The following is a 13,682-nucleotide window of genomic DNA, read 5'->3' as shown; positions in this document are numbered from 1 at the left end:
TTCCCGGGTTCACAACACGTAGTGTCAACATTCCCAGGTTCAGACAACGCACAGTTTGAACATTCCCGGGTTCAGACAATGCACAGTGTGAACATTCCCGGGTTCACAACACATAGTGTGAACACTCCCGGGTTCAGACAACACGCAGTGTGAACATTCCCGGGTTCAGACAACACACAGTGTGAACAATCACGGGATCGCACAACGCACAGTGTGAACATTCCGGGGTTCAGACAACGCACAGTGTGAACAGTCCCGGGTTCAGACAACGCAAAGTGTGAACATTCCCGGGTTCAGACAACACACAGTGTGAACATTCCCAGGTTCAGACAACACACAGTGTGAATGTTCCCGGGATCAGACAGCACACAGTGTGAATACACCCGGGTACAAACAACGCACAGTGTGAACACTCCCAGGTGCAGACAACACACAGTGTGAACATTCCCGGGTTCAGACAACACACTGTGTGAACACTCGTGGGTTCAGACAGCACACAGTGTGAATATTCCCGGGTTCAGACAACGCACAGTGTGAACATACCCGGGTTCAGACAATACACAGTGTGAACATTCCCGGGTTCAGACAACACACAGTGTGAACACTTGTGGGTTCAGACAGCACACAGTGTGAATATTCCCGGGATCAGACAACACACAGTGTGAACATTCCCGTGTTCAGACAACACACAGTGTGAACACTCGTGGGTTCACACAACACACAGTGTGAACATTCCCTGGTTCAGACAACACACAGTGTGAATAATCCGGGTTCAGACAACACACTGTGTGAACATTCCCGGGTTCAGACAACGCACAGTGTGAACATTCCCGGGTTCAGACAACACACAGTGTGAACATACCCGGGTTCAGACAACGCACAGTGTGAACATTCCCGGGTTCAGACAACGCACAGTGTGAACATTCCCGGGTTCAGACAACGCACAGTGTGAACATTCCCGGGTTCAGACAACACACAGTGTGAACATTCCCGGGTTCAGACAACGCACAGTGTGAACATTCCCGGGTTCAGACAACACACAGTGTGAACATGCCCGGGTTCACACAACACACAGTGTGAACACTCCCGGGTTCAGACAACAAACAGTGTGAACACTCCCAGTTTCAGACAACACAAAGTGTGAACATTCCCAGGATCAGACAACACACAGTGTGAACACTCGCGGGTTCAGACAACACACAGTGTGAGCATTCCCGGTTTCAGACAACACACAGTGTGAACAATCATGGGATCGCACAACACACAGTGTGAACACTCCCAGGTTCAGACAACACACAGTGTGAACATTCCCGGGATCAGACAACACACAGTGTGAATACACCCGGTACAAACAACGCACAGTGTGAACACTCCCAGGTGCAGACGGCACACAGTGTGTACATTCCCGTGTTCAGACAATGCACAGTGTGAACATTCCCGGTTTCAGACAACACACAGTGTGAACAATCACGGGAGTGCACAACACACAGTGTGAACATTCCCGGCTTCACACAAGGCACAGAGTGAACATTCCTGGGTTCAGACAACGCACAGTGTGAACATTCCCGGGTTCAGACAACACAGTGTGAACATTCCCGGGTTCAGAAAACGCACAGTGTGAACATTCCCGGGTCCAGACAACACACAGTGTGAACATTCCCAGGTTCAGACAACACACAGTGTGAACGTTCCCGGGATCAGACAACACACAGTGTGAATACACTCGGGTACAAACAACGCACAGTGTGAACACTCCCAGGTGCAGACAACACACAGTGTGAACATTTCCGTGTTCGGACAATGCACAGTGTGAACATTCCCCGGTTCAGACAGCACACAGTGTGAACATTCCCGGGTTTGGACAACACACAGTGTGATCATTCCCGGGTTCTGACAACACACAGTGTGAACATTCGCGTGTTCGGACAATGCACAGTGTGAACATTCCCCGGGTCAGACAACACACAGTGTGAACATTCCCGGGTTCGGACAACACACAGTGTAAACATTCCCGGGTTCGGACAACACACAATGTGAACATTCCAGGGTTCAGATAATGCACAGTATGAACGTTCCCGGGATCACACAACACACAGTGTGAACATTCCCAGGTTCAGACAACACACAGTGTGAACATTCCCGGGTTCAGACAACGCACAGTGTGAACATTCCCGGGTTCAGACAACACACAGTGTGAACATTCCCGGGTTCACAACACATAGTGTGAACACTCCCAGGTTCAGACAAAAACAGTGTGAACATTCCCGGGTTCAGACTAGACTCAGTGTGAACACTCCCGGGTTCAGTCAACACGCAGCGTGAACATTCCCGGGTTCAGACAACACACAGTGTGAACATTCCCGGGTTCAGACAACACACAGAGTGAACACTCCCGGATTCAGACAACACACAGTGTGAACATTCCCTTGTTCACACAACACACAGTGTGAACATTCCCGTGTTCAGACAACACATATTGTGAACTCTCCCGGGTTCAGATAACACACAGTGTGAACATTCCCGGGTTCAGACAACACACAGTGTGAACACTCCCGGGATCACACAAGGCACAGTGTGAACATTCCCGGGTTCAGACAACACACAGTGTGAACACTCGCGGGTTCAGACAACACACAGTGTGAACATTCCCGGTTTCAGACAACGCACAGTGTGAACAATCACGGGATCGCACAACACACAGTGTGAACATTCCCGGCTTCAGACAACGCACAGTGTGAACATTCCTGGGTTCAGACAACGCACAGTGTGAACATTCCCGGTTTCAGACAACACACAGTGTGAACGTTCCCGGGTTCAGACAGCACACAGCGTGAACAGTCCCGGGTTCAGACAACGCACCGTGTGAACATTCCCGGGTTCAGACAACACACAGAGTGAACACTCCCAGTTTCAGACAACACACAGTGTGAACATTCCCGGGAACAGACAACACACAGTGTGAACATTCCCGGGTTCGGACAATGCATAGTATGAACATTCCCGGGATCACACAACACACAGTGTGAACATTCCCAGGTTCAGACAACACACAGTGTGAACATTCCCGGGTTCAGGCAAAGCACAGAGTGAACATTCCCGGGTTCAGACAACACACAGTGTGAACACTCCCAGGTTCAGACAACACACAGAATGAACATTCCCGGGTTCAGACAACACACAGTGTGAATACTCCCGGGATCAAACACCGCACAGTGTGAACACTCCCGGGTTCAGACAACACACAGTGTGAACATTCCTGTGTTCGGCCAATGCACAGTGTGAACATTCCCTGTTCAGACAACACACAGAATGAACATTCCCGGGTTCGGACAACACACAGTGTGAACATTCCCGGGTTCGGACAATACACAGTGTAAACATTCCCGGGTTCAGACTACGCACAGTGTGAACATTCCCGGGTTCAGACAAGAGACAGTGTGAACATTCCCGGGTTCACAACACATAGTGTCAACATTCCCAGGTTCAGACAACGCACAGTGTGAACATTCCCGGGTTCAGACAATGCACAGTGTAAACATTCCCGGGATCACAACACATAGTGTGAACACTCCCGGGTTCAGACAACACGCAGTGTGAACATTCCCGGGTTCAGACAACACACAGTGTGAACAATCACGGGATCGCACAACGCACAGTGTGAACATTCCGGGGTTCAGACAACGCACAGTGTGAACATTCCCGGGTTCAGTCAACACACAGTGTGAACATTTCCGGGCTCAGACAACAAACAGCGTGAACAGTCCCGGGTTCAGACAACACAAAGTGTGAATATTCCCTGGTTCACACAACACACAGTGTGAACATTCCCGGGTTCAGACAACACATATTGTGAACACTCCCGGGTTCAGATAACACACAGTGTGAACCTTCCCGGGTTCAGACAACACACATTGTGAACACTCCCGGGATCACACAAGACACAGCGTGAACATTCCCGGGTTCACACAACACACAATGTGAATACTCCCGGGTTCAGACAACACACAGTGTGAACATTCCCGGGATCAGACAACACACAGTGTGAACACTCGCGGGTTCAGACAACAAACAGTGTGAACACTCCCGGGTTCAGACATCACAAAGTGTGAACATTCCCGGGATCAGACAACGCACAGTGTGAACATTCCCGGGTTCAGACAACACAGTGTGAACATTCCCGGGTTCAGACAACACACAGCGTGAACAGACCCGGGTTCAGAAAACGCACAGTGTGAACATTCCCGGGTCCAGACAACACACAGTGTGAACATTCCCAGGTTCAGACAACACACAGTGTGAACGTTCCCGGGATCAGACAACACACAGTGTGAATACACCCAGGTACAAACAACGCACAGTGTGAACACTCCCAGGTGCAGACCACACACAGTGTGAACATTTCCGTGTTCGGACAACGCACAGTGTGAACATTCCCCGGTTCAGACAACGCACAGTGTGAACATTCCCCGGTTCAGACAGCACACAGTGTGAACATTCCCGGTTTTGGACAACACACAGTGTGAACATTCCCGTGTTCGGACAATGCACAGTGTGAACATTCCCCGGGTCAGACAACACACAGTGTGAACATTCCCGGGTTCGGACAACACACAGTGTAAACATTCCCGGGTTCGGACAACACACAGTGTGAACATTCCAGGGTTCGGATAATGCACAGTATGAACAATCCCGGGATCACACAACACACAGTGTGAACATTCCCAGGTTCAGACAACACACAGTGTGAACATTCCCGGGTTCACAAAACATAGTGTGAACACTCCCAGGTTCAGACAACACACAGTGTGAACAATCACGGGATCGCACAACGCACAGTGTGAACATTCCGGGGTTCAGACAACGCACAGTGTGAACATTCCCGGGTTCAGTCAACACACAGTGTGAACATTTCTGGGTTCAGACAACACAAAGTGTGAATATTCCCTGGTTCACACAACACACAGTGTGAACATTCCCGGGTTCAGACAACACATATTGTGAACACTCCCGGGTTCAGATAACACACAGTGTGATCATTCCCGGGTTCAGACAACACACATTGTGAACACTCCCGGGATTACACAAGACACAGCGTGAACATTCCCGGGTTCAGACAGCACACAATGTGAATACTCTCGGGTTCAGACAACACACAGTGTGAACATTCCCGGGTTCAGACAACACACAGTGTGAACATTCCCGGGATCAGACAACACACAGTGTGAACACTCGCGGGTTCAGACAACAAACAGTGTGAACACTCCCGGGTTCAGACATCACAAAGTGTGAACATTCCCGGGATCAGACAACACACAGTGTGAACACTCGCGAGTTCAGACAACACACAGTGTGAACATTCCCGGTTTCAGACAACACCCAGTGTGAACAATCATGGGATCGCACAACACACAGTGTGAACATTCCCGGCTTCAGACAACGCACAGTGTGAACATTCCTGGGTTCAGACAATGCACAGTGTGAACATTCCCGGGTTCAGACAACACACAGTGTGAACACTCCCAGGTTCAGACAACACACAGTGTGAACATTCCCGGGATCAGACAACACACAGTGTGAATACACCCGGGTACAAACAACGCACAGTGTGAACACTCCCAGGTGCAGACGACACACAGTGTGTACATTCCCGTGTTCAGACAATGCACAGTGTGAACATTCCCGGTTTCAGACAACACACAGTGTGAACAATCACGGGATCGCGCAACACACAGTGTGAACATTCCCGGCTTCAGACAACGCACAGAGTGAATATTCCTGGGTTGAGACAACGCACAGTGTGAACATTCCCGGGTTCAGACAACACACAGTGTGAACATTCCCGGGATCAGACAACACACAGTGTGAACACTCGCGGGTTCAGACAACAAACAGTGTGAACACTCCCGGGTTCAGACATCACAAAGTGTGAACATTCCCGGGATCAGACAACGCACAGTGTGAACATTCCCGGGTTCAGACAACACAGTGTGAACATTCCCGGGTTCAGACAACACACAGCGTGAACAGACCCGGGTTCAGAAAACGCACAGTGTGAACATTCCCGGGTCCAGACAACACACAGTGTGAACATTCCCAGGTTCAGACAACACACAGTGTGAACGTTCCCGGGATCAGACAACACACAGTGTGAATACACCCGGGTACAAACAACGCACAGTGTGAACACTCCCAGGTGCAGACGGCACACAGTGTGTACATTCCCGTGTTCAGACAATGCACAGTGTGAACATTCCCGGTTTCAGACAACACACAGTGTGAACAATCACGGGAGTGCACAACACACAGTGTGAACATTCCCGGCTTCACACAAGGCACAGAGAGAACATTCCTGGGTTCAGACAACGCACAGTGTGAACATGCCCGGGTTCACACAACACACAGTGTGAACACTCCCGGGTTCAGACAACAAACAGTGTGAACACTCCCAGTTTCAGACAACACAAAGTGTGAACATTCCCAGGATCAGACAACACACAGTGTGAACACTCGCGGGTTCAGACAACACACAGTGTGAAAATTCCCGGGTTCAGACAACACACAGCGTGAACAGACCCGGGTTCAGAAAACGCACAGTGTGAACATTCCCGGGTCCAGACAACACACAGTGTGAACATTCCCAGGTTCAGACAACACACAGTGTGAACGTTCCCGGGATCAGACAACACACAGTGTGAATACACCCGGGTACAAACAACGCACAGTGTGAACACTCCCAGGTGCAGACAACACACAGTGTGAACATTTCCGTGTTCGGACAATGCACAGTGTGAACATTTCCCGGTTCAGACAGCACACAGTGTGAACATTCCCGGGTTTGGACAACACACAGTGTGAACATTCCCGGGTTCTGACAACACACAGTGTGAACATTCCCGTGTTCGGACAATGCACAGTGTGAACATTCCCCGGGTCAGACAACACACAGTGTGAACATTCCCGGGTTCGGACAACACACAGTGTAAACATTCCCGGGTTCGGACAACACACAATGTGAACATTCCAGGGTTCGGACAATGCACAGTATGAACATTCCCGGGATCACACAACACACAGTGTGAACATTCCCAGGTTCAGACAACACACAGTGTGAACATTCCCGGGTTCAGACAACGCACAGTGTGAACATTCCCGGGTTCAGACAACACACAGTGTGAACATTCCCGGGTTCACAACACATAGTGTGAACACTCCCAGGTTCAGACAAAAACAGTGTGAACATTCCCGGGTTCAGACAACACACAGTGTGAACAATCACGGGATCGCACAACACACAGTGTCAACATTCCCGGGTTCAGACAACACACAGTGTGAACATTCCCGGGTTCAGACAACACACAGAGTGAACACTCCCGGATTCAGACAACACACAGTGTGAACATTCCCTTGTTCACACAACACACGGTGTGAACATTCCCGTGTTCAGACAACACATATTGTGAACTCTCCCGGGTTCAGATAACACACAGTGTGAACATTCCCGGGTTCAGACAACACACAGTGTGAACACTCCCGGGATCACACAAGGCACAGTGTGAACATTCCCGGGTTCAGACAACACACAGTGTGAACACTCGCGGGTTCAGACAACACACAGTGTGAACATTCCCGGTTTCAGACAACACACAGTGTGAACAATCACGGGATCGCACAACACACAGTGTGAACATTCCCGGCTTCAGACAACGCACAGTGTGAACATTCCTGGGTTCAGACAACGCACAGTGTGAACATTCCCGGTTTCAGTCAACACACAGTGTGAACGTTCCCGGGTTCAGACAGCACACAGCGTGAACAGTCCCGGGTTCAGACAACGCACAATGTGAACATTCCCGGGTTCAGACAACACACAGAGTGAACACTCCCAGTTTCAGACAACACACAGTGTGAACATTCCCGGGAACAGACAACACACAGTGTGAACATTCCCGGGTTCGGACAATGCATAGTATGAACATTCCTGGGATCACACAACACAGAGTGTGAACATTCCCAGGTTCAGACAACACTTAGTGTGAACATTCCCGGGTTCAGGCAACGCACAGAGTGAACATTCCCGGGTTCAGACAACACACAGTGTGAACACTCCCAGGTTCAGACAACACACAGAATGAACATTCCCGGGTTCAGACAACACACAGTGTAAATACTCCCGGGATCAAACACCACACAGTGTGAACACTCCCGGGTTCAGACAACACACAGTGTGAACATTCCTGTGTTCGGACAATGCACAGTGTGAACATTCCTGGGTTCAGACAACACACAGTGTGAACATTCCTGGGTTCAGACAACACACAGAATGAACATTCCCGGGTTCGGACAACACACAGTGTGAACATTCCCGGGTTCGGACAATACACAGTGTAAACATTCCCGGGTTCAGACTACGCACAGTGTGAACATTCCCGGGTTCAGACAAGAGACAGTGTGAACATTCCCGGGTTCACAACACGTAGTGTCAACATTCCCAGGTTCAGACAACGCACAGTGTGAACATTCCCGGGTTCAGACAATGCACAGTGTGAACATTCCCGGGTTCACAACACATAGTGTGAACACTCCCGGGTTCAGACAACACGCAGTGTGAACATTCCCGGGTTCAGACAACACACAGTGTGAACAATCACGGGATCGCACAACGCACAGTGTGAGCATTCCGGGGTTCAGACAACGCACAGTATGAACATTCCCGGGTTCAGTCAACACACAGTGTGAACATTTCCGGGTTCAGACAACACACAGTGTGAACATTCCCGGGTTCAGTCAACACACAGCGTGAACAGTCCCGGGTTCAGACAACACAAAGTGTGAATATTCCCTGGTTCACACAACACACAGTGTGAACATTCCCGGGTTCAGACAACACATATTGTGAACACTCCCGGGTTCAGATAACACACAGTGTGAACATTCCCGGGTTCAGACAACACACATTGTGAACACTCCCGGGATCACACAAGACACAGCGTGAACATTCCCGGGTTCACACAACACACAATGTGAATACTCCCGGGTTCAGACAACACACAGTGTGAACATTCCCGGGTTCAGACAACACACAGTGTGAACATTCCCGGGATCAGACAACACACAGTGTGAACACTCGCGAGTTCAGACAACACACAGTGTGAACATTCCCGGTTTCAGACAACACCCAGTGTGAACAATCATGGGATCGCACAACACACAGTGTGAACATTCCCGGCTTCAGACAACGCACAGTGTGAACATTCCTGGGTTCAGACAACGCACAGTGTGAACATTCCCGGGTTCAGACAACACACAGTGTGAACACTCCCAGGTTCAGACAACACACAGTGTGAACATTCCCGGGATCAGACAACACAAAGTGTGAATACACCCGGGTACAAACAACGCACAGTGTGAACACTCCCAGGTGCAGACGACACACAGTGTGTACATTCCCGTGTTCAGACAATGCACAGTGTGAACATTCCCGGTTTCAGACAACACACAGTGTGAACAATCACGGGATCGCGCAACACACAGTGTGAACATTCCCGGCTTCAGACAACGCACAGAGTGAACATTCCTGGGTTGAGACAACGCACAGTGTGAACATTCCCGGGTTCAGACTACACACAGTGTGAACATTCCCGGGTTCAGACAATACAAACTGTGAACATTCCCAGGTTCAGACAACACATAGTGTGAACGTTCCCGGGATCAGACAACACACAGTGTGAATACACCCGGGTACATACAATGCACAGGGTGAACACTCCCAGGTGCAGACAACACACAGTGTGAACATTTCCGTGTTTGGACAACACACAGTGTGAACATTCCCGGGTTCTGACAATACACAGTGTGAACATTCCCAGGTTCGGACAATGCACAGTATGAACATTCCCGCGATCACACAACACACAGTGTGAACATTCCCAGGTTCAGACAACACACAGTGTGAACATTCCCGGGTTCAGACAATGCACAGTGTGAACATTCCCTGGTTCAGGCAACACACAGTGTGATCATTCGCGGATTCAGACAACGCACAGTGTGAACATTCTTGGGTTCAGACAATGCACAGTGTGAACATTCCCGGGTTCAGACAACGCACAGTGTGAACACTCCCAGGTTCAGACAACACACTGTGTGAACATTCCCGGGATCAGACAACACACAGTGTGAATACTCCCGGGTTCAAACAACGCACAGAGTGAACACTCCCGGGTTCAGACAACACACAGTGTGAACATTCCCGTGTTCGGACAATGCACAGTGTGAACATTCCCCGGTTCAGACAACACACAGTGTGAACATTCCCGGGTTCGGACAACACACAAGTGTGAACATTCTCGGGTTTGGACAAAACACAGTGTGAACATTCCCGGGTTCAGACTACACACAGTGTGAACATTCCCAGGTTCAGACAACACACTGTGTGAACATTCCCGGGATCAGACAACACACAGTGTGAATACTCCCGGGTTCAAACAACGCACAGAGTGAACACTCCCGGGTTCAGACAACACACAGTGTGAACATTCCCGTGTTCGGACAATGCACAGTGTGAACATTCCCCGGTTCAGACAACACACAGTGTGAACATTCCCGGGTTCGGACAACACACAAGTGTGAACATTCTCGGGTTTGGACAAAACACAGTGTGAACATTCCCGGGTTCAGACTACACACAGTGTGAACATTCCCGGGTTCAGACAATACAAACTGTGAACATTCCCGGGTTCACAACACATAGTGTGAACATTCCCAGGTTCAGACAACGCACAGTGTGAACATACCCGGGTTCAGACAATACACAGTGTGAACATTCCCGGGTTCACAACACATAGTGTGAACACTCCCGGGTTCAGACAACACACAGTGTGAACATTCCCGGGTTCAGACAACACACAGTGCGAACATTCCCGTGTTCAGACAACACACAGTGTGAACACTCGTTGGTTCAGACAACACACAGTGTGAACATTCCCTGGTTCAGACAACACACAGTGTGAACAATCTCGGGTTCAGACAACACACTGTGTGAACATTCCCAGGTTCAGACAACGCACAGTGCGAACATTCCCGGGTTCAGACAACACACAGTGTGAACATTCCCGGGTTCAGACAACGCACAATGTGAACATTCCCGGGTTCAGACAACGCACAATGTGAACATTCCCGGGTTCAGACAACGCACAGTGTGAACATTCCCGGGTTCAGACAAAACACAGTGTGAACATTCCCGGGTTCAGACAACGCACAGTGTGAACATTCCCGGGTTCAGACAACACACAGTGTGAACATTCCCGGGTTCACACAACACACAGTGTGAACACTCCCGGGTTCAGACAACAAACAGTGTGAACACTCCCGGGTTCAGACAACACAAAGTGTGAACATTCCCGGGATCAGACAACACACAGTGTGAACACTCGCGGGTTCAGACAACACACAGTGTGAACATTCCCGGTTTCAGAGAACACACAGTGTGAACAATCACGGGATCGCACAACACACAGTGTGAACATTCCCGGCATCATACAATGCTCAGTGTGAACATTCCTGGGTTCAGACAACGCACAGTGTGAACATTCCCGGGTTCAGTAAACACACAGTGTGAACATTCCCAGGTTCAGACAACACACAGAGTGAACAGTCCCGGGTTCAGACAACGCACAGTGTGAACATTCCCGGGTTCAGACAACACACAGTGTGAACATTCCCGGGATCAGACAACACACAGTGTGAATACACCCGGGTACAAACAACGCACAGTGTGAACACTCCCAGGTGCAGACGACACACAGTGTGGACATTCCCGTGTTCAGACAATGCACAGTGTGAACATTCCCGGGTTCAGACAACACACAGTGTGAACATTCCCGGGTTCAGACAACACACAGCGTGAACACTCCCAGGATCACACAACACGCAGTGAGAACATTCCCGGGTTCAGACTATGCACAGTGTGAACATTCCCGGGTTCAGACAACACACAGAGTGAACACTCCCAGTTTCAGACAACACACAGTGTGAACATTCCCGGGAACAGACAACACACAGTGTGAATACACCCGGGTACAAACAACGCACAGTGTGAACACTCCCAGGTGCAGACAACACACAGTGTGAACACTCCCGTGTTCAGACAATGCACAGTGTGAACATTCCTGGTTTCAGACAACACACAGTGTGAACAATCACGGGATCGCACAGCACACAGTGTGAACATTCCCGGCTTCAGGCAATGCACAGAGTGAACATTCCTGGGTTCAGACAACACACAGCGTGAACAGTCCCGGGTTCAGACAACGCACAGGGTGAACATTCCGGGGTTCAGACAACACACAGTGTGAACATTTCCAGGTTCAGACAAAACACAGTGTGAACATTCCCGGGATAAGACAACACACAGTGTGAATACACCCGGGTACAAACAACGCACAGTGTGAACACTCCCAGGTGCAGACAACACACAGTGTGAACATTCCTGTGTTCGGACAATGCACAGTGTGAACATTCCCCGGTTCAGACAATACACAGTGTGAACATTCCCGGGTTTGGACAACACTCAGTGTGAACATTCCCAGGTTCTGACAACACACAGTGTGAACATTCCTGGGTTCGGACAATGCACAGTATGAACATTCCCGGGATCACACAACAAACAGTGTGAACATTCCCAGGTTCAGACAACACAACGTGTGAACATTCCCGGGTTCAGGCAACGCACAGTGCGAACATTCCCGGATTCAGTCAACACACAGTGTGAACACTCCCAGTTTCAGACAACAAACAGTGTGAACACTCCCGGGTTCAGACAACACAAAGTGTGAACATTCCCGGGATCAGACAACACACAGTGTGAACACTCGCGGGTTCAGACAACACACAGTGTGAACATTCCCGGTTTCAGAGAACACACAGTGTGAACAATCACGGGATCACACAACACACAGTGTGAACATTCCCGGCATCATACAATGCTCAGTGTGAACATTCCTGGGTTCAGACAACACACAGCGTGAACACTCCCAGGATCACACAACACGCAGTGAGAACATTCCCGGGTTCAGACTATGCACAGTGTGAACATTCCCGGGTTCAGACAACACACAGAGTGAACACTCCCAGTTTCAGACAACACACAGTGTGAACATTCCCGGGAACAGACAACACACAGTGTGAATACACCCGGGTACAAACAACGCACAGTGTGAACACTCCCAGGTGCAGACAACACACAGTGTGAACACTCCCGTGTTCAGACAATGCACAGTGTGAACATTCCTGGTTTCAGACAACACACAGTGTGAACAATCACGGGATCGCACAGCACACAGTGTGAACATTCCCGGCTTCAGGCAATGCACAGAGTGAACATTCCTGGGTTCAGACAACACACAGCGTGAACAGTCCCGGGTTCAGACAACGCACAGGGTGAACATTCCGGGGTTCAGACAACACACAGTATGAACATTTCCAGGTTCAGACAAAACACAGTGTGAACATTCCCGGGATAAGACAACACACAGTGTGAATACACCCGGGTACAAACAACGCACAGTGTGAACACTCCCAGGTGCAGACAACACACAGTGTGAACATTCCTGTGTTCGGACAATGCACAGTGTGAACATTCCCCGGTTCAGACAATACACAGTGTGAACATTCCCGGGTTTGGACAA

This window comes from Somniosus microcephalus, chromosome 9, assembly GCF_052327205.1.
Source record: "Somniosus microcephalus isolate GS21.2 chromosome 9, FLI_Smic_1.0, whole genome shotgun sequence".
NCBI lineage: Eukaryota > Metazoa > Chordata > Chondrichthyes > Squaliformes > Somniosidae > Somniosus > Somniosus microcephalus.
The sequence above is the reverse complement of the archived record's forward strand: the minus strand, read 5'-3'. Positions refer to the sequence as shown.